Source organism: Rhea americana, unplaced genomic scaffold (genome assembly GCF_003343005.1).
Source record: "Rhea americana isolate MKP2758 unplaced genomic scaffold, rheAme1 scaffold_70, whole genome shotgun sequence".
NCBI lineage: Eukaryota > Metazoa > Chordata > Aves > Rheiformes > Rheidae > Rhea > Rhea americana.
Window position 1 is genome coordinate 1,074,817 of NW_028186868.1, and position 19,927 is coordinate 1,094,743.

At 35.7% G+C, this 19,927-nt stretch overlaps 1 protein-coding gene across 2 annotated transcripts in view; it reads right to left on the minus strand.

Moving 5' to 3' along the window:
• The window catches only part of CRY1 (cryptochrome circadian regulator 1), a 41,949-nt gene that overhangs the window by 21,104 nt on the left and 918 nt on the right, over nt 1-19,927 (minus strand). The window lies entirely within an intron of this gene.

Below are 19,927 nucleotides of genomic sequence, written 5' to 3' on the forward strand. Positions count from 1 at the left end.
AAAAACAACCAGTTAAAGTCAAAATGCCATCGCTGCTAAAAGGGATATGGCACAGTTGTAAACTCCTCTAAACTGTGAAATAAAAGATTAATCAATCTTTATGTTTCATAGCAATTTAAATGATGCCAATCTAACACACCATTACCTCCAACTTTGCATGAAAAAAAATTGATCAAAAACAACATACAGAGGGCTGTGAGGAAAATCATTTAGCAGCTAATCACATGCCAAAAATGTATGGCTCACTCAACTTGAAAAGGTAACAGAAAGCAGATAAGAGGTGATACAAGAAGTCAGTGTATACAACTTCCTGGCTTGCAAGTATTAAAATGTCTAGTCTCTCACTTTGCTTAATTTAGTTTTGGAAAAAAAAAGAAAAAAAAACTAACTAACTTAAGGAAGGAGGTAGGTATATTATGAGGCAAGAAAAGAAAAAGTTGTGTATACCCATTTAATTAGAAACCATGCAGTAGTCATTAAGAAATAGATTGGAATACATATGCTTCTACTAAACAGAATTTTGGCTCTAAGTTCCTAAACCAAGTTTACCTCCAGATGGCATCTAAAAAGCACAACTTTTACTTTTTTTTTTTTTCTTTTTTTAACCTGCAATTATAGATTTTATTTCATTAATCTTATCCATTTGTGTCTTGCTTTCAGGGAACACATGCATTCACATATACTGCACAAATCACTATGAAGATAAACTAAAAAAAGTTTCCTCAATGCCTTTGGAATAGGAGATGGGATTTTTTTAAAAAAAAAAAAACTTCATATCACAGAATATAAGGAAAAAATATGGGATAAAGTGGTAACATAAAGCATTTCTAAGTATTTTGAACAAAAATCTTATTGCCTTTTAGGAAAGGGTTATTCTCCTCCTCCAATTTCCATCTCAGTTCCTTCTTCTCTTCTTGATTTGTCTTTACACTATTATCAGTTAGGTTAGGAAGAAGATAGAGCTTCTAGTCTGAACTTGGCAAAATCCTATTCAAGAAGATTACATGCACTGACCCAGTCTTCAATTCACTTCCAAGGTCCCTAAACTTGCCCTTAATACTATCTAATCTCTATTTTGTGGGYTCCCAAAGTCTCCTCAATTATCTCTCAACTATCTCTTACTGCTCCTGCATTTCAATCTCCAGAAAACTTTAATGTATTGAACAAACATGTGCTTCTTCAGTGCAGTTAAGTGTCAAATTCAAGGCAATCATCCACTTTAGTAAAACATACTCCCCACAGATGGTACACTCAAATGTTTAAAGTTTAAAATCCAAATAATACAAGTCTTCAATTTGTTTGTCTGCACTAAGTATTGTTCTTCACAATGATCTAAACTCAGATTCCCAAATACATATAGGAATACATAGCAAACACATATAAGGAAGGGAGGGAGGACAGGTGAGGGGAAAACACCACCTTCAAAAACAACCACAGTACTTGAACAGAAACAGAACAAAAGAAAGGTAAGGTAKCCAAATCCCAGCTTGAATTGTAATACTGTCGCTGAAAATATATTGTTCAAAGTTAATAGACCAAATTAAACTCCAGTGACCCTATGGGATCTATGTTATGCAACATAAAAGTTGACTCATTTAGACTTTCAGAATGTGAGTTCAGCTTGTAGCAAGTGATTACTCAGAATAAATATGCAATTCAAACATTTGAATATTTCTATTGGACCAAATGTGCTTAACAATGTGCTGCAAATAATGAAACCCACTATATTGTTTTCATCAAAGGCATTTTTCATTAAAATGTTAACAGCATTTGTATGGTAAGTCTTTATACAGACTTTATATAGACTTTACATTGCTTTGCTCAGCTGAAAATGAACTTTCTTAAATCATTGTTTCTAGACAAAGAAACTGCCAAGAAACTTCTAATGGAAGCAAATGCTTGTCATAACCAGAATTTTCATCTTTCTCATGAGTTCCTTAAGGACATATAGAAGCATCACTGCAACTTCATTATGGTTAAATACATGCTAAATTACATCTAGCTTTAGATATATCCAAATACAAATTTCTTTGAATTTAAAGGAGTAAAAATCCTACCTTTCAAAACTTCAGAATTCATATACTCTGTTAATGTATGCCTATATGAAAATATTTTTTTTTAATTCAAACTAACTTCCTTGGACAAAATTTAATTTCTGAATTTTCCCTATTTTCAGCATTATATTCTGATGCACTGCATTTATTGCCTGTCCTAAGTGCATCATCTATCACATATCAATGTGCATTAAGGGGAGAAGTAATAACATCTACACATATCCACAACATGAGCATGCAACACACATGTATTTTTAAGCACACTAATAGAAGAACAAGTATCCCTCATTTTCAATATTGTTAGTGCAAACTATTGTRTGACCTGAAACTAAAAGTGATTTACAAAGCTAGTTTTTCAAGATTTCATTTTGACTGATAAGGCTTGTTTGCAAGCGAACATAGTTCAGAGTTATTCTGACTCCACACATGGACACTTGCTGCAGAACAGGAACATGCATATGTTTTGTCTAGTGCACACATCTAAGAATAACTAGGAGTAGCATTTTAGCACAGACAAGGCTAAATTATTTGAGCTTTCTCTCTGAAGAGACACACCAAAATGCTCACAAACATGTTTCTTTCTTAGCTTAACACAACTACACTGAAAATTAATCTGTGAACTGAAACCAAACATGAAACCTAAAGAGTCATTTATTCTCAGTACATGAACCTTTTGAGCAGTTCATAGTTCTTTATAGTAGCTATGAAGTAACAGTTGCTAGGTTTGAACTCTTACACCAAAGTCTGGCAATTGTGAGCTACTTAAATCTCTCCTTATAGGAACAGGTCATGTTCCTGAGTTTGCAATTCTAAACCAACTTCTTCCTCTCAACCTAACAGTCAAAARAGGAAGCACTTCCTTCATCACACTGAATAAAAAAACATGGCATTAATTCATTAAGACGACATAGAAAAGACATTAAAAAATTATTTGATTAGATAAGAGTGTTAGTCCAGGTTTCTGCATCTGGTCTTCATCCTCCCTGAGCCAAGCCAAAAGAAGGAAAAATTTGCTGTTAATTTCACTGTAGCAAATCACGTAACGTATGACTGAGGTGATTGAGGGAGACTGAAAAGGCCTATTTATCGCAACACATAGAAGATGCCCATGTTCAACACTACATGCATGAAAAACATACTTATCTTCAAGTAACACTCTTAGARGGCATCACACACCTATTTTGCTCAAGGTTATCTAATTATTTTAATGATATTTAGAATTCTTATGTGAGCTTTTGAAGACCACATTCTTTAGAAGAAAGRTACTTAAAAATTTTTATCTGTTTACTCCAAACCACAACCTTCCCAGCCATCARCTATGAAAAGTCTGCTTGGTATCCAAAAATCTAAGCTAGATATTTTTCCCTTTGCATCTTAACAGTGACTGCAAGAAACCAATTCACATAACACAAGTTTAACTAAGGCGCAAATGAAATTAACAGAAATTCAAAAGCTAAATAACTAATTGTTAACATAGTTAACAAAACCGCCAAAACTGAACACCACATCATGCAGACATACAGGCTCTGTAGTATTAACAGGACTAAAGACTTTCTCCAGGGAAGAAGTCAGTAGTAGACTGTTAAAAAGGTAGGAGCATTTTTATTTGCAAGAAACACTTACAAGAAAAATTCCTTTAGACACTCTTTTTAAGGCTTCAAATTAAACCTTGTTTGGGAGTTATTTTTAGGAATGATGAACAYTCAAACTGCAGTCTCACTGATCCCTCTTTGCCAGCATGAAATAAGGACAGTTACTGTGAATTGACTAAAAGTCCAATGACCTATCTTTCAGGCCTCATTCACATCTGAAAACAGTGATATTAAAATCATTAACAATCAAAGAGCTTCAATTTCAAATTTACTCTGTATTTTTTCTGAACTGACACAGGTTCTGAATTTAAACCGTTAGGAAAGGCAGCTATTGTTAGCCACTACAATACAAAATGAAATGTAGCTAGGCTTCCCAACTCTGATGAAGTTGGGAAGTTGAGTAAAAAAATAGAAACAAAACAACCTTTAGCACTAAGTTTAATCAGTATTTTTACTTAGAAATTGCCAGCTTATGGCAATCCATCCAAACTTCTGCTTATCCAATCTCAATCTCTTCAACAAAAGAAAAGCACTATCAAAGAAGAGACTATGACGTTATGGATGTTTGATCATCACCTAGATTTTGTTTATCAGAATTATCTTAAACAGTCTAATGTCTTTTGGTTTTATTTTCCAATTCAAATTTTTTTCAACATTGTTATCAGATATTCCTGCTTTGTCTCTTAGACTTTACCAAAAAGCTGGAGTCAATAAAAACAAAGAGTATTACATACTGTATAGCATCAACTGTTTTTATATTTGAATGTAAAGTTTACAGCATTAGACACTGATTACATTAATACATCATGCAACATTTATTTCCATTCATGGTAAAAGAGACTATTGAACCTTTATTTAACAAAACTGCTATTCTGTCATATGTTCAGTCGGGTCATTATAAAAGTCAAATATAATCTAGATAAACATATTCCTCATATTTGCTTCTAGAGGAATCATAATGCAGACTTCATTTAATGGTCATATGCAACACTGCAAAGCACCTGATATTTAATTTTTCTATATACAGTTTAATATCTTATGAGCGTACTTTTGTTTGACTTCCACAAATCAATGCATCTTAGGCAGAACGAGCAGCATATTCTTGTGAAACTTTAAGCAGCTTAAGCTCAGACAGGATTTAAGTGTTATGTACACTCCACATCATTCTTTGGCAGTAGGCCATAGCAATATTTTCCTATTACCAAATCAAGGTCACACAGAGGCTTGTTTTATTACATTACAATGTTTCAGTGAATACAGTATGCAACTTTCATATTCTAAGAAGGTATGCAATAATGCATTTGATTAGAGGTATTTTCTTTTAAGCTTATACACCAGACTGGGTAAAAGTTCACACTATTCACCTATAGACACTTAAGTGAACCAGCTTTGGGAGCCAGCTAATCTCCTGAAGGTTTGCTCTATAACCAATGGAAAAGGGAGCCTTCAGAGTGCAATTGGGGACTTTAGCATCTTTCATAAGTTAATAAAAGCTGATCTGCATGCAAAAACAAACCAAGGCAGACAAGTATTGCTTGTTCGTTTTCCCGCTTACCGTTTACAACTGTTACTATTATCTGTAAACCAAAACAAAACTGCAATGGATAAAGCAGACAAGATGCTCCCAAGTCTGAGTAYAGCTGCAGTATTCAGGATTACTGTGAAACTGGTTCTTAACAAACAAATTGAAATTTGAATTCTTTGAAAAAAGATGAAAAAGGGAGCTTATAACTAAACTTGAAATAAAGCAATATTAAAATTTTAATCTCCATGCATCTATAAGCCAAGTCCCTCCAGAAGCATCTTCTTTGAAGCTAAGTAGTAAAGACATGCTCACACATGCTAAGGAGCAGACTATCACCTATAGCAAGAGCTACTGCTGCATTAAGAAGGAACTAAATTTGAATCTATCTAGTTTATATTAGACAAACTATCATTTCCTTATATATCATTCCTCCTTAATTTCTTTCTGACTGAACTACTTTTTCAGTTATGTGCTCCCTTCCTTGGGGAATAATAAGAATTTCTTTTGTCCTATTCAAGGAACATTCCTAATCTTCCAAACAGCAATATGTATTTAGCTCCTATTTTGTGAACCATACTTTACAGCAAATAGCATATTCAGTCTTCATAAAGATCTGAATCTAAACTTCACATTAAAAAAAGCACTTATAATTCCCAAAACTCATTCCTGTATATCTAGCAGCAAATTTATCAAATTACTTGCTTGTTACAAAGGTCAGCCTTCTGGTGATATCAGGCTAAGAAACTTGCAGCTTCTTAAAGGTCTCCCTCACAGTATGTCATTTGTTCCAAATTAGATGTTGAACATTTATTTTTCTCTAATCCTCTAATTCTGGTCTGACAGATGAAAGTCCTTGTTACTTGCCTTATGCCAATTCTTTCCAGAAATATAAGATACAAGTTGTTTTCCTGAACATCATGGCCTCATAAAGCCTACTCAGATTCTGCTTTTCCCATCTCCACTCTCAGATTTACTCACAAAAGACAACACAGTATTGATTCTATGCTAACTAGGGTGGAACTTACATTTAGAGACCTCTGCAGAGTGCACTGGCTGAAACCACACAGCACATGGGGCACTTGATCCTGGGCCTTCTCTGACCCCCAAACACTGCACCAGAGCCCTACAATGCTATTAGTCATCTGTATTTTTCTCTATTCAAATAACCTGGGATAAGGTAAATTTGTATTACATTGCATTACAGTACTACAGCTTGCCAAAGCAGTGCTCTTCTGTAATATGTCTAGCAGGTATTAAGACCACTGAGAAGAGCAGAGGGCGTAACACCTACTAGAAGAATGGGAGCCACAGGACTGGCTCCTTGCAAACTCACTCACACTCCTGACAACCTCTCAAGCAAACTATCCCCCAAAATAGCACCTGGGCTTCATATCAGAAGACACTAGTTGGACCCCTGAAAGAAAGCCTGGGAACAAACATATTTGCAGTGTGGACAGCTAGGGAAATAGGACCTAGACACAAATTACAGAACCCAGTTATTTGAGAGTAGAGATATCTTTATAGTTAAGTAAGTTTCGAGCTGCTTATTCTCATGAGCCCAAGTTCTCTTGTTTAAATGAGCTGCTCATAAGGCTTGATACAATTAAACCAGYRTTGGCCTGCTTTTTACTCCTACCACTGAACAAAATAGTTCAGCCACAGTACTTTCCACAAGCTAACCCATCCATAAGAATATAACAGCTACGCTTCATTTCAAATAAACTTTGTGGAAATATTTTTCTTTTTAATTAACATTCCAGAAAAGAAAGCCCTGTACAAGCTGATCCTGAAGAACCAGTTTTATGCTGCCCCCTTACCTTAATAAAAAAAAAAAAAGTTAAAATTTTCTACTGCTGCTGCTGCTAAGATTTTAGACAGTTTCAAGTTTACCAGAAGTATTGAAAAAATCATGTGTATTTCTCAACTAGACTGTATAAACTTAGTGCCCTTAAGACATGAGAAAATTGATTTATCATGGAATTATATCTGAAAACCTATTATAGCATGAAAAGAGAATTAAAGAAAGACCTAAAACCTTCTAGCATACACAAAAATGGTAGGAAGTTCATATACCAGAAAAATACCTGAAAGTTACACTTAAAAGTTTTAATTAAAGGTGACTGCATTTCATTTTGGCAGTGCATGCCTTCCAGTGGTCAGACATGCAGTATTATTCTAACTTTCCATTACTACCCTTACGAATCAAGGTGGCCAAGATTTTCCAAACTGGTCTTTCAAAACTGAAATTAGTCATTTATATCTGAATGCAAGGTAAACATGACCAGAGTTTTGGGCTCCTCGATATGAGAGAGAGACAGAGCTACCAGAAGAAGTCTAGYGAACGGCTACTAAGATAATTAAGGGACTGGAGCATCTCTCTTATGAGGAAAGGCTGAGAGAGCTGGGACTGCTCAGCCTGGAGAACAGAAGACAGAAGGAGATTTTATCAATGCATATAAATAACTGAAGAGAGGATGTAAAGAGGATGGGACTAGACTCTTTCCACTGGTGCCCAGTGACAGGATGGGCACAAACTGAAACACAGCAAGTTCCATCYGAACACAAGGAAACACTTTTTCACTGAGTGCTAGAACATGTTGCCCAGAGATGTTGTGAAATTTCTATCCTTAGAGACACTCAAAAGCTGTCTGGATGGGGTCCTGGGAAACCTACTCTAGGTGACCCTGCTTGTGCAGGGGGTTGGACTACATGATCTCAGGGTCCACTCCCACCTCAACTATTCTGTGATTCTGTAACAATCTGCTCATGTTCAAGTAATGATAGTGTAGAAGGAATCAATGTTTAAGAAATACCAAAAAAAATCACATATAAGTGAAACATTTATTAAGCAATGTAAGTCCATAAACACTCCTTTCTACCCCAACTTTCTTACAGCATAAGGAGACTTGTCGGTATGAAATAAGCCACATTTTCATCTGCCACAACATCAGCAGTTCACTGGACTACAGGAGGTCAGAATCAAACTGGGCTCAATGACCAAAGTACCTCACTTGAAACAACTAAATTAAAAAAGTCATCAGAATATTCCACTTAACTATACTACATAAATAAAAAGCAATACTCTATCTCTGTAGAAGTGACAGTAGTTTAGACRAACTACTATCCTATGAAGAATGAAAACTTTATTCTTAGAACTGTCCCCTTCTTCCCACCCACTCCATACCAAAATTCACCTCCTGGACACTGCTGTCAGGTTTTTGACTGTCTAGACCGCTGAAAGAATAAAGGCAGACAACCGAAAAACATCCCCCAACACATGGCCACATTTTTTTTCTAGTTTGCTTGTGCTAGCAGTAGAATTGGTTGCAACACACAAGGCTTGGGGGAGGCAGAAGGGAAGAGGGAAAAAAAAAAAAAAAAAAAAGAATGGGGAAACACCACTACCTTCCTAAAGGCTGCTAATCTTTGATGAAGACAGAGTGGTTACAAACAAGTAGAGTAATATCTGGCAGTCAGAAACCACTAGCATTTCTAGAACTAGAAAAGTTCTGCTTCCCAGGAGGAAAAAAAAACAAAACAAAACACACACACATGCAAACTTTACTCTGAAATTTTTTCTATAGTCAAAATGACAGAGGAGCATATGTAACCTCTGAGCTGGAAACTTAATTGCCATTGATAAGTATTATTGCTATACAAGATCTTCAAGGAAGAAGTGAAGAAATGGTGTTCCCCACTAGAGGTCAAACTGAAAAAGAAAGAAAAAAAAAAAAAAACTTTACTTGCTTCAAGATCAAGGACAAAAAAAACCCAAAAAACCAAAAAAACAAACAAACAAACTAGGAACTTTGCAGTTTTCCTTCCCATATTGCTCATAACTTGATCATTTCCTTATACCATTTGCAAGTAGAGTGTTTCAATATGAATCAACAAAAATAGTTTCTTTAAGTAGGTCGTTGCTCTAGCAACCAGTAGGCTGTTTGGACTACTCCCTGCCACAATGACCTACTTTTCTAGTTATACGTAACTGCAGTAGTAGGAGCTGAAATTCTAGTTCACTTTTGAAATGTTTTGAGAGGATTTCTATATCACAGTTTAACTTTATTTCTAAAAAAGACAGATAAAGGCTTCTGGGAGTTACAAGTAGCAGATCAGTAACGTTGATCTATGCTGTATTTAGAGTTGTCTGTCTACTAGAGGTTAAATGAAAGCTAATATATGTTCCAAGTTCAAAAAAATACTAAGTCAATATTCAAAATAAGAATGTGCTCACAGAAAATAGAATGGAAAACTGTCAAAATTAACAACTACTTGCAAATAAACACATTCCAAGATAGTGTCAATATTTGGCAGCAGTCTTCAGTGTAAACAGACTGCTTCAGCATTATATCCAAGCAAACATTGAAGAAAATAATCCTCTATTATAGGTCTGAATGATATTAAATCTGCATAAAAGAAAAAAAAACTCACAAATGATAGTTAAAGCTGACTCACTGCTTTTAAAATATATTTAACCCTGCATGAATGGTGGAGCCTGAGCATAAAAAGGTACAACACAAACCCAGAAAGTAAAACTATTAGTTTTCTGTTCACCATTGCTATTAATGGTCATTAACCTTACACTAGAAGAAAAAAGTTAACCAGTACAACTTTCCATTGAAAAGTTATCAGGTTATCTCTGCAGAACTAAGCCTAAAAAGCATCAAATTTCAGTCACACTGATTTATGCCACTGATTTATCTTTTTGATCGATTTATACAAACCTTGAATTCAAAAACTTTCATTCAATTTACATTAAGAGGCAAGCATAGCAGAGTAACATTTTCAAGTGGAAGACAATACAATCCAACAGGAGGCAAACTATGCATCACCATATGATCCTAACTAAAACTGCAATTAATTCAAGAGATGTGACAGAAGTAGCTTATATTAAGGAAAACACATGCACTCCCCCCTAAATTTACTTTAGCTTAAACCTTGCAAGTTCATCAGAAAAACCACTGGAATCCTTGGGGGGAAGGGGGGAGAAGGAAACAGTACTGTGAATGGAATAAAATTTTAAATTCCCCCTACCTTCACACTGGAATAAAGCATACATAATGAGATCATTAGTCCTGCAAATAGGACTCTCCTCAAACAGAAGAGGAGAAAACCACAACTTTACCTCTATCATTGCACCAGCAGCAGGCAGTACAGCAGCAGCAAGAAGTGCTACAAAGGTAAAAGTTGGAGGGGGGGGAGAATGTGGAGAAACAGAAGAGGGAAAAAAAAGTAAGAGGGAGAAGTGGAAGAAAAGTCATAAAAAGAAAAGTTGCTGCTGCAAGAGCACCAGCCCATCAGTAGTAARTTTTCAGTTTGAAAGCTTGGCCTTCACTGCCAAAAAAAGTAAAGTCTACTGTGCTGTCCCGGTAGAAGCAGCAAAGAACTTGAGTAAGGTTTTCAGTCAATACAGCGTTGAAGAACATTTCTTTGACAGACTAAGGCAAAGCCTCAGAGTTGGGAAGCTGTGTTATCTCCACAAACCCTTGATTTTCTTATCACTAAAACAACACAGAACTAGCCAGAAGAGGTGACCCACGCAGAGGATCACTTTCTGTCTATTAAAAAAAAAAAAAAAAAATGAACAAATAAAAAAAAAAAAAAAAAAAAAAAAAAAAAAACCTACCATTAAAATACTTCCCAATAGTAAATTTACTAGCAACTGACTTATAGAAATTTCAATCAAATATACAAATGAAACCTTAATTAACAAATGCTTACTGAAACACAACTATGATTAGATGATCAAGTAAGACTAGTTATTATAAGGGTCTCCTGTAATTATCAAACCCTTGAAATAAAAGGGGAAAACATACATTATTGAAAGATGAACTATCAACATCACAGTAACTTAAAACTTCATCATGAACAAAAGAAACTACACATTAGTAAATGTTTCTAGTTCATACCAGCTAAAGAGTACACAGGAGAAAAAATGAAAAAGTCACTCAGTCATCTAAAAAAAGCACTCAGTGGGTTTGGGATATACTGCATAATAGTTGTAAACAGCAATCAACTGAGCTGTCTAAAAAGAAACACAGATAAAGCATAGTGTACTAGATCTTAATAAGCATGCCACCTCTTGAAAAGTGATGTTGAGAAGTCAAAGGATTTAGCCCTAGACTACACAAGTAAAACAAATATTTCAGGTAACATTCTCTGCTCGATTGCCCTTCATTAAAATTAGAAGAGTTTCAACTTCTTGAGTTCACTGGTAGCAAGACTTAAAAAAAAAAAAAAAAAAAAAAAAAAAAAAAAAAAAAAAAAAAAAAAAAAAAAAAACACTTCTTTCCCTACACAAAGATCACTCTGGAACTTTGATGGGAAAAAGAGTAGTCTAGAATGTATTTTATTTTAAACGCATATCTCAATTTTGCAGATGTACAGTCACATCTCTCCCATGCAAGAGCAATAAGGAAGACGGAACAGTAGGTAATCTCTGCTAAATGCCATGTTATTCTCTCTTCCTACTTTAAGACAGCTAGCTTTAAAAAGTCACTGTTCAGATACAGAAATACACTCTTAGAAAAACTGAGATTAAGAATGTTAAAAATGAAGAATTTGCATGCAAATAACTTCTCAATCCAGAGGAGCTTCACAAGAGAAAACAGTCTTTTAGCAAAGAAAATTTTTATTCTGTTCTTTAATTAATCAAAAGTATTGGAAAGTTAATCATTGACTATTTTACTGCCAGTTATCAAAATGGAATTTCGCAATTTTTTGTACACTTCTCCAGTATTTCAGAAGCGCACTGGCTACAGAAATTAGGTAAGCCTGCCATGGTGTTGTACATCTTTAGTACATAGCAAAATTGCAGACTGAGATTCTGCCCTGTATATACCGCAACTCAAAGTAATAAGCAATCTATATGAAAGAGTTACCTATTTATTTACTCATCTTTCTGACAGAGGTTGCCCTCTCATCTCTGTTCTTATGACCATTCATTCACCTCTTTCTTAATTGAAGTAAAGGATGACCTGGCCCTAATCCCAGAGTTCTCTTGTATGTAGTACTTGTGCAATCTCACTGTAAATCAATTTATTTTCTCATTTTACTTTAGCACTACCATTCTTCCCATCACTGCTAGCTTCCAAGACTGCTATTGCCAATATAAGACAGGCAGTGTGGTTTAACTCCATCAGGAAAACATCCTTCAGTGCAAGGTAACCAGAAAGCCAGCATCAGCATGAAGGAAAAGAAATATCCTGAAAGTGCCTGAATTCCATAGGCTCTTTACCATAACTAGTAAAGCATTTCCCAGGTCACCGATTCCACACTTTGGAGAGACATCTCATAGTTGCGTCTTTTAGCACTCGCACACTTCCAGAATCCAAACTACAGAAACTAACCTTGACATAACATATAGCCCCACATGCTAGGAAATGTGCATATTCAAACCTACGTAGTTACTAGCACAGCTTTTAAAACATAGACAAGTTAAAAGTGGTAGTAAATAGGAAAAAAAAAATCTAAGTTTTCATTATACGGGCTGTTCCTAAGTAGCCTGTGCCACCGACATTTCATCTCTTTCAGTGCAGAATCAATAACATCATGCATTTATACTACAGCTTTGCCACTGGAGTTTAAACAGAGGATTTTGTTTCAATGTTTCTGATTTTCCTTCTTGAAAGGATAGTTTGTTTCACAAGGAAGCAAACTTTCAGAGTGCAAGAGCTTTGCAGCTTTCACTTTTCAKGGCCATCAAGAGCCACAAACACACAGGTCTGCATGTAATTGAACAGGAATGGAAATGCTTTCAACAAAGAAATGCTCAGATAAAGCAAGTTTTAAAAGCAGGCTCGGCTCAGAAAATTACTCCAATAAATTACAAGAGAAAACAATGCGTAACGCAACTCCAAGTGCCTATGACATATCACAGAAATTAGAGTCGTAGAACAGTTACTATTCAGATCCATGCTCAACTAGAAGAATTCCCTTTGTTTCTAATAACCTGAACACATTCATTCTACTTTAACATGGAGAATATGCTAGCACTTTTCAAAGTGATTATAAGCAATAGTTTGATGCCTAAATTTATTTCTGAACCTTGAGTTTTAACAAATTTCTATTTGTCACCCAAGCTTACCAATATAGACATTTGGGTCTTTCAAATACCACAACAATTAAAAGTACTGAAATTAAGAAAAAATATCTGGTTATTTTAGGAAGCTATTTTCATTGAAGCCCAGTTGTCTGCATTAACAAAATCAATTTGTTAACTTTTAATAATCTCAGCATTACTAACCACCATGACTTCAGATCACAGCTGTTCCAAAAGCATAGATATAGATGTAGACTTTTGTCACAGCTGTCTCCATTCACATACTTGAAACAGAACATTGTTATATTGATCTATTTTCCCCAATCCTTTCCATTGTATCCTTCACCTCCAATATGTTTCTTTCTGCAGGGATAAAGAATTATAACACACCCCTGAAATATTGGGGGAGGGGGGTGGCTTCAGAGGGCACAAACATTACAAGTTATTTATTGTCCTAGATGGTAAAAAACTTGAAAGTCAAAAGTAAATAGAAGCACATAAACTAACCTTGCTTCACATCTAAATTAGAGTTCTGAAAAAAAATAAGATGCATTGCATCAGAATATCATGACGTTTTCAGCCCAGCAGTCAAATTCAATCCTTTTCTAGCTGTTACCAAAGCTACTATGAAACCTGCTAAAACATGACATGCAACATACTAGACCTACAAGACACAAAGCCACACACTCCCACATTAGTTACACACACACACACACACACACAAAATCAAGCTTCTGTGTTTTTACTTCACTACAGAAAGGCCACAGAACTCCCTCAAGTGAGGAGTTTCTTTCAATATACAAATTAATACAGACTTTAATATAACTTCTGCACTGAAAAAATAGCTATCTTTACTGGCAGCTTGACCTTCCTCATATCACTTGTTACATAACTAGCCTCAAAACCTGCCACAACTTGCAGGAGAATGGAAAAGAATTACTTTGCTTGAAAATGAAGACCTCTCTACCATAGATAAACTGCCATAAGCCAAAGAATTGAAATGGTCCAATGAAAAATCATTTTTCCTGAAGGTAAACATACTTACTTGAAAATAGCCAAAAGAGGAACATAACACAAAGTAATTTGCTTTGAAGAACTGATTCAGAACAAACAATTCATTGACACTGCCACATAATAGTCAGATGAAAACATGATCTGTATTCTTGATTATCTACAGAAAGTTGCTTTTAGGTTCACCAAGGACAGTTTGGGGTTTATCGTCCTCTCATTTTTCCTGCTTACAAGGAAAAGACACCACAAGCTGTACAGAGACTACTTTCCCCTGCTCACATAAAGAATACGGTCTGTTGATACTTAAGTAAAACACAGCGAAAATAAATTGCTGGTCCTGAGAGAGTGAAAACTGAAACAATCCTATGCAGCTGCTTCTAGAGCACAATTGGCCTTTGATACACAGCTCAAAGTCCATGCATTACTATACATACATATATATATACACACACATATATATGGCAAACTTCTCACCCACATCTTCCCTTCATATCTTCAAACATGAAGATCAATKATGTAAACCCAGATCTCTAGAACTTCAGAATTCCTCAGTCTGAGGAATCAGATTCCTTCAAGATCAGTCTTGCAGCCAACAAGCAAATGGTGCAAATGTTGATCAGAATTTTTGGTCTACAATAACTGCTACTTGGAAAAACAACTTACTGAACACTTTGTTAAGATCTGATTTGCAGTTCCACCTGTCCAGACCAATCCTTATAGATTTATTCACCTAAATTAATCACAGCTGTGTTACAGAACCAGGTGATACAAAACTATTCTTGAAACTAAACAAGCATAATGTTATCCTTGACTGGCGGAGAGCTACTTTTCACATTCTGAAAGTCTGACAAAAAAAAGGGGGGGGGGGGCTTTCTCATAACAGTTAATAGCCCAATAACTTAAAAGGGTGGCAACAACTACAAGCCAAGCAGAAACCAATCACCTCCAAAAACACCCAGTGGTTACTACACACGAACAATAATGCAGGCCACAGTTACATGGGCATTTTAATCTAAAACAAATTCTTACTATCATGGAAAGGAATGGCACCTCTCCTTCCCACCTTTGACCCTTCATTACTACTACCATCTTTGTTCTGGCTAGATCTACCCAAAAACTGATCACACCAAAATAAGTAAATAAATTCTCTTCTAGATAGATTGGTGAGCTAACCTGGCTGTGTACCAGAGCTATCACAACCAGTTGGAAACACACCTTTCATCAACAGTGCAGGATTAAAATGATGGTCCAGTGACGTACTTTGTAACTCACAGGAACAGATCATGCAACTCTGAACTACATGTAACATTATGAACTACAGAAGGTATCTCTGAACTGCTGGCACTTGTAGGGTACAAAACACTTCACAGAAAGAGGATAGGCGGGGAATTAAGGAATGCCACTGGAGGACCTCTAGTCTCACAGCATGCACTTAAGAGATTTATTCTGAATGCACTACTTCTGGAACCAAGTTATTATTCTCCAACATTAGATTTTGAAGTTTACAGTTCAATCACCCTCAATTTAGTGAGTTGGTTGGTCAATGATGCTTCAAATTACTCACCAAAATAGAGCATGAAGTGATTTATTAAAAAAGAAAAATAAGCTACAATTATGTCTACAGTACAGAACAGAAATACCAAAGTTAGCAGAGTTCAGCACAGGCTACCCATCTTGTAAAAGACACATCATTTTTGTATATATTCTGCAGATACTTTGGGGTAACTCCCACACCCAACGTATGTCCAGTTTAAAAACTGAAGAGCCATGAGATTTGTTTTCTACATTTATCCTTTAGATAATTAGCTTGACATTAAATATGTATAAATAAGAGATTTTGGTTCTAAATGCTACAGTATGAAAACAAACTTAAAGGGCTCTGTTTGCACTAAAGTCATTATTATTCATTTTGTTGTTCTCCATTTTAAATATCAAGTATCTGTCACCAAAATCAGTCTGTCCATATACATATTTTTTCTGCAGATATTATCATTTAATACAAATCATTCATAATAATAATAGCTTTATTGACAAATTTTCTTCACCAAGTTCACATCTAACAGACAGGTTTCTCTAGGACAACCCATTACCTCTGTGACCTGAAACTGTTAGTGTATTTTCAAAACTAGATATACAGAATGGCAAGAAAACTTAGTAGACACTACAGAAGGATGTCCAAGTATTAATTTTAAAACAAACATCCATTAAAAAAATGTAATCATTGTCCTGGTAACAAAGCAATCTTTCRGTCTAGGTCTTTAATATTTTTAATATATTTTTTGACACTCATACCTTAAAGTATATCACATCACTTCCTTTGCCTAAATCAGTATGACCATCTGCCATAACAGCAATAACTTCACAGGGTGTTGAAGGCATTGGTATTCTCAAGGTCTACTAGATACACAAAACACATTTTACTACACTTATTTTAATAATGAAAGTTCTTCTTTTGAAGAACTAAAAAGAGAAATTCAAAGATTGGCAAAGTAATACTACTTTTTTTTTAATCTACTGTTGCTTTTAACTAGCCTATCAAAGAAATATATGCACACTCAAAACAAATGAAAAAAGTAAATAATTAGCTAAAGTAAATGCTTATGCAGCAGCCAATTGAATGTTTACACTTAAAAAAAAAAATCTGATGAAATGCCATTCTGTACTAAAGCAAGGGCTAAATGAAACTCTCCCACAAATGATATTGCTAACACAAGATTCCATTCTCCTTAAAATGGAAAAGTCTGCAAGTACATATGAACACATTTTTTCATAAGTAGGTAATGGTTACTTGTTAGAGTATGTAAGTTGCATTCTTTTGTCTACTCTGTTGACACAGTTAGATGTGTACTAATCTGGTGCCAAAAGCGTAAGGGCAAAGAACAAGACTTCAGAAGTGTTACAGCAGTTGTCCATTTAGTATTCCCCTACCCTATCCCCTGTCATTTCTCCATCACCTTTTACCTGTACTGAATAACTCTTCTCTTAGGCAAGCCTGTAAATGACACCAGAAAGCTCATTATATAGAAAATAGTGTCTCTCAACGRCAACTGAAGTACATCATCTTGACCTAGTTGATAGTTTGAAAGAARAAGCAATGATAAGAAACAGAATCAGAAAAGTGAAATGAGTTGATGAAAGGCCTCATATTTGTTATGTAGCGTTCACGATTTTAGAACTGGCAGGCTGAAAGCCAGGAGAAAGGAGGTCAGTAAGGCCATGTGACTACTCAGTAATTAGACTTGCTCAACAGTGCAGTTACACAAAAATACTAGTTCATGAGTGTTACATGAATGTTTGAAGAGAGAAGCTCCCCAGAGAGCACCTCTATATTAAAATACATCTTTAAAATTAATCATAATTGGTCACTGAACAGCAGCCAAGGCACAATATTGTATTTAACAAGAAACTAAACCTAATGGTTTCCAGCCTTTTTACATAATTTTCCCCTCATGTTCATTCTATTAGTCATACTTTGAACTCTGACAGACAAGAGTCTTGCAATAGGTGTGAGCCTAGGGCATTAGGTTCCTAAACTCATCAGAACATAAACTCTTGATGTAAACCAACTCAAATAAGAATGAATCACTGTAAATCCACAACAGAAGATTAAATTTGACTCATGTTCCACATGCTGTGGAGCTTCTGCTCCTAATCCCAAATAAAATATTTTTTGACCAATTCAGCATTCTACTCCATGTGCATAGTAAGCAAGAAGTCATCCAGTAATGAAGGAGCTAAAATGCTTGATTATCAGTAACAACTACTGAATGAGACTGGCAAACCAAAAGAGTACCACTTTACAAGTCTTAAATATGCATAGCACAAATATAAGTGTTTTACAGCTGGTTAAAAATAGCTCATTAAAACCACTGGCACCTAAAATTAATCAATTTCAAACCATGAACTATTCAATTAAATGAGAAGTTATTGAGATTGCTAATAAGCATAAAGTTCTAGCAGCCAGTTATTTTATAAAACTTTTTTTTAAAAAATTGAAAAAATGATAATCTCACAAAACTGAACTACAAGAGGAGTGAGATCTAGACAAATCCCTGTGCAGCATGTGCCCTGAGGGTATTCAGGGCCCAGGAGAGATGTTGTAACTGATCATCTTTTTAGGGGAGGGGGGGTTCTGTGTTTTTGTGATTTTTTTTTAAACAAGGAAAAGAATCCCCTCCCCSAAAATGGACTGAAAGATGAATACCCCTACTCAAAAAGAAACCCACTGTCCCTGATCAACAGCTAAAAGATGGTTTTCTTCAAATGTAAAACTCAGTGCAGGGATTGTATTGTATAACACTGAGAACTGCTAAATCAAATAAAGCAGCAGATGCTCAACAAGTATATTTAGCATAAATGTATCCTAAGACTGTATTAAGTGCTGATCATATTAAACAGCCATTGAAAAAACTGAGGCAGTAGCATTACAGAAATGCATTTCCTTTTGCCAGGCTCATGGAGCTCACACTTGTCTATCACTCACTAGCTCACAGAATATGACTAAGAATAGTTTAGCTCGCTTTGTTTTTTCAGTTACAAAATATATTAGAAATCTGTGAAATATTCTGGACATGCAATTTCTTTATCACTTAGACGTGTTCCAATTGACTGAATTCTTCTAAAACTTAAGTATTTGTTCACATCTTATCCTTAAAGACAATCTCTGAATTTTGTTTGTAAAGTTAAGATTTGTTATACAAGAGAAAATCTCCTTCAGAACTAAGAAGAAGTTTTAAAAGTCTCTGTGAAAGTGTACATGATGAACCTCAGATAAGGGAAGTACCTTACAACTATTAAGTGGTATACACCTTATTCTTGTCAGTGAAAACAGAAAAACTATCAAATTAAAGTTTACAAATATTAAGAATAAATTCTCTGTATCTTTCTTAAACCAGAGATATGACCATAATGAAAACGAGAGAGAGAGAGAGAGAGAGAGAGATTTTTTTTATATCAACTTCCTGGTAGGGTATTCCATGATCTGGGGCAGAAGGTATTACATCTGAAAGTATTAGTCCTTGAAGGAAACTATATTGAAAATTCAAGTGTCTCTACTCTCTACTCTGACTATCATGCCTTTGTGACATTGGGTTCAGTCCAGTTATACTGTGCTTATTCCATAATTAGACAACTCTTCTCAACATTGCAGCCTGTGCAAACTAAGCTCATGAATATCTTAAGTTCCTGCCATTCTGGGGTGGATGGATGATAGCAGAACTCTACCACATTCARCTCTTTCAAAAAAGAACAACTTTAAGATCACTAGTATTGTTTAACACAAGATATGTGTACACAGAAGTCCCATTAACTTGTGTCTGACGATGGCATGTATTTCCACACTAGACTGAGGTCACCGCTCCACAGCAAAAGTTCAGCTTTATATTCAAATAGGAGCATACCTAGTTTAAAGATACAAGAGCCGATACGCACGTGCCTGAAAGGGATGCTATGCACCCTTCCCTACAGGGAAGGGAGAATCTGAGGATTTATTTCTGAACTAATCAAAAAGCTTGKTTTTTTCCCCGCCTCCTTGCCCCTCAAGGGGGTATTCTGAGAAACGCAGCACCCCACCTCAGCGTGGGGGCTCTTGGGGCTCCACCGGGGCGCCCACGTTTCACCGGCCCGCTCGCCCGGCCCCGCTGCCCCCGCGCCTCGAGACCTTCCCCTCAGGGAGCGGAGTGGGGAGGACGGCGCGCGCGCGCGG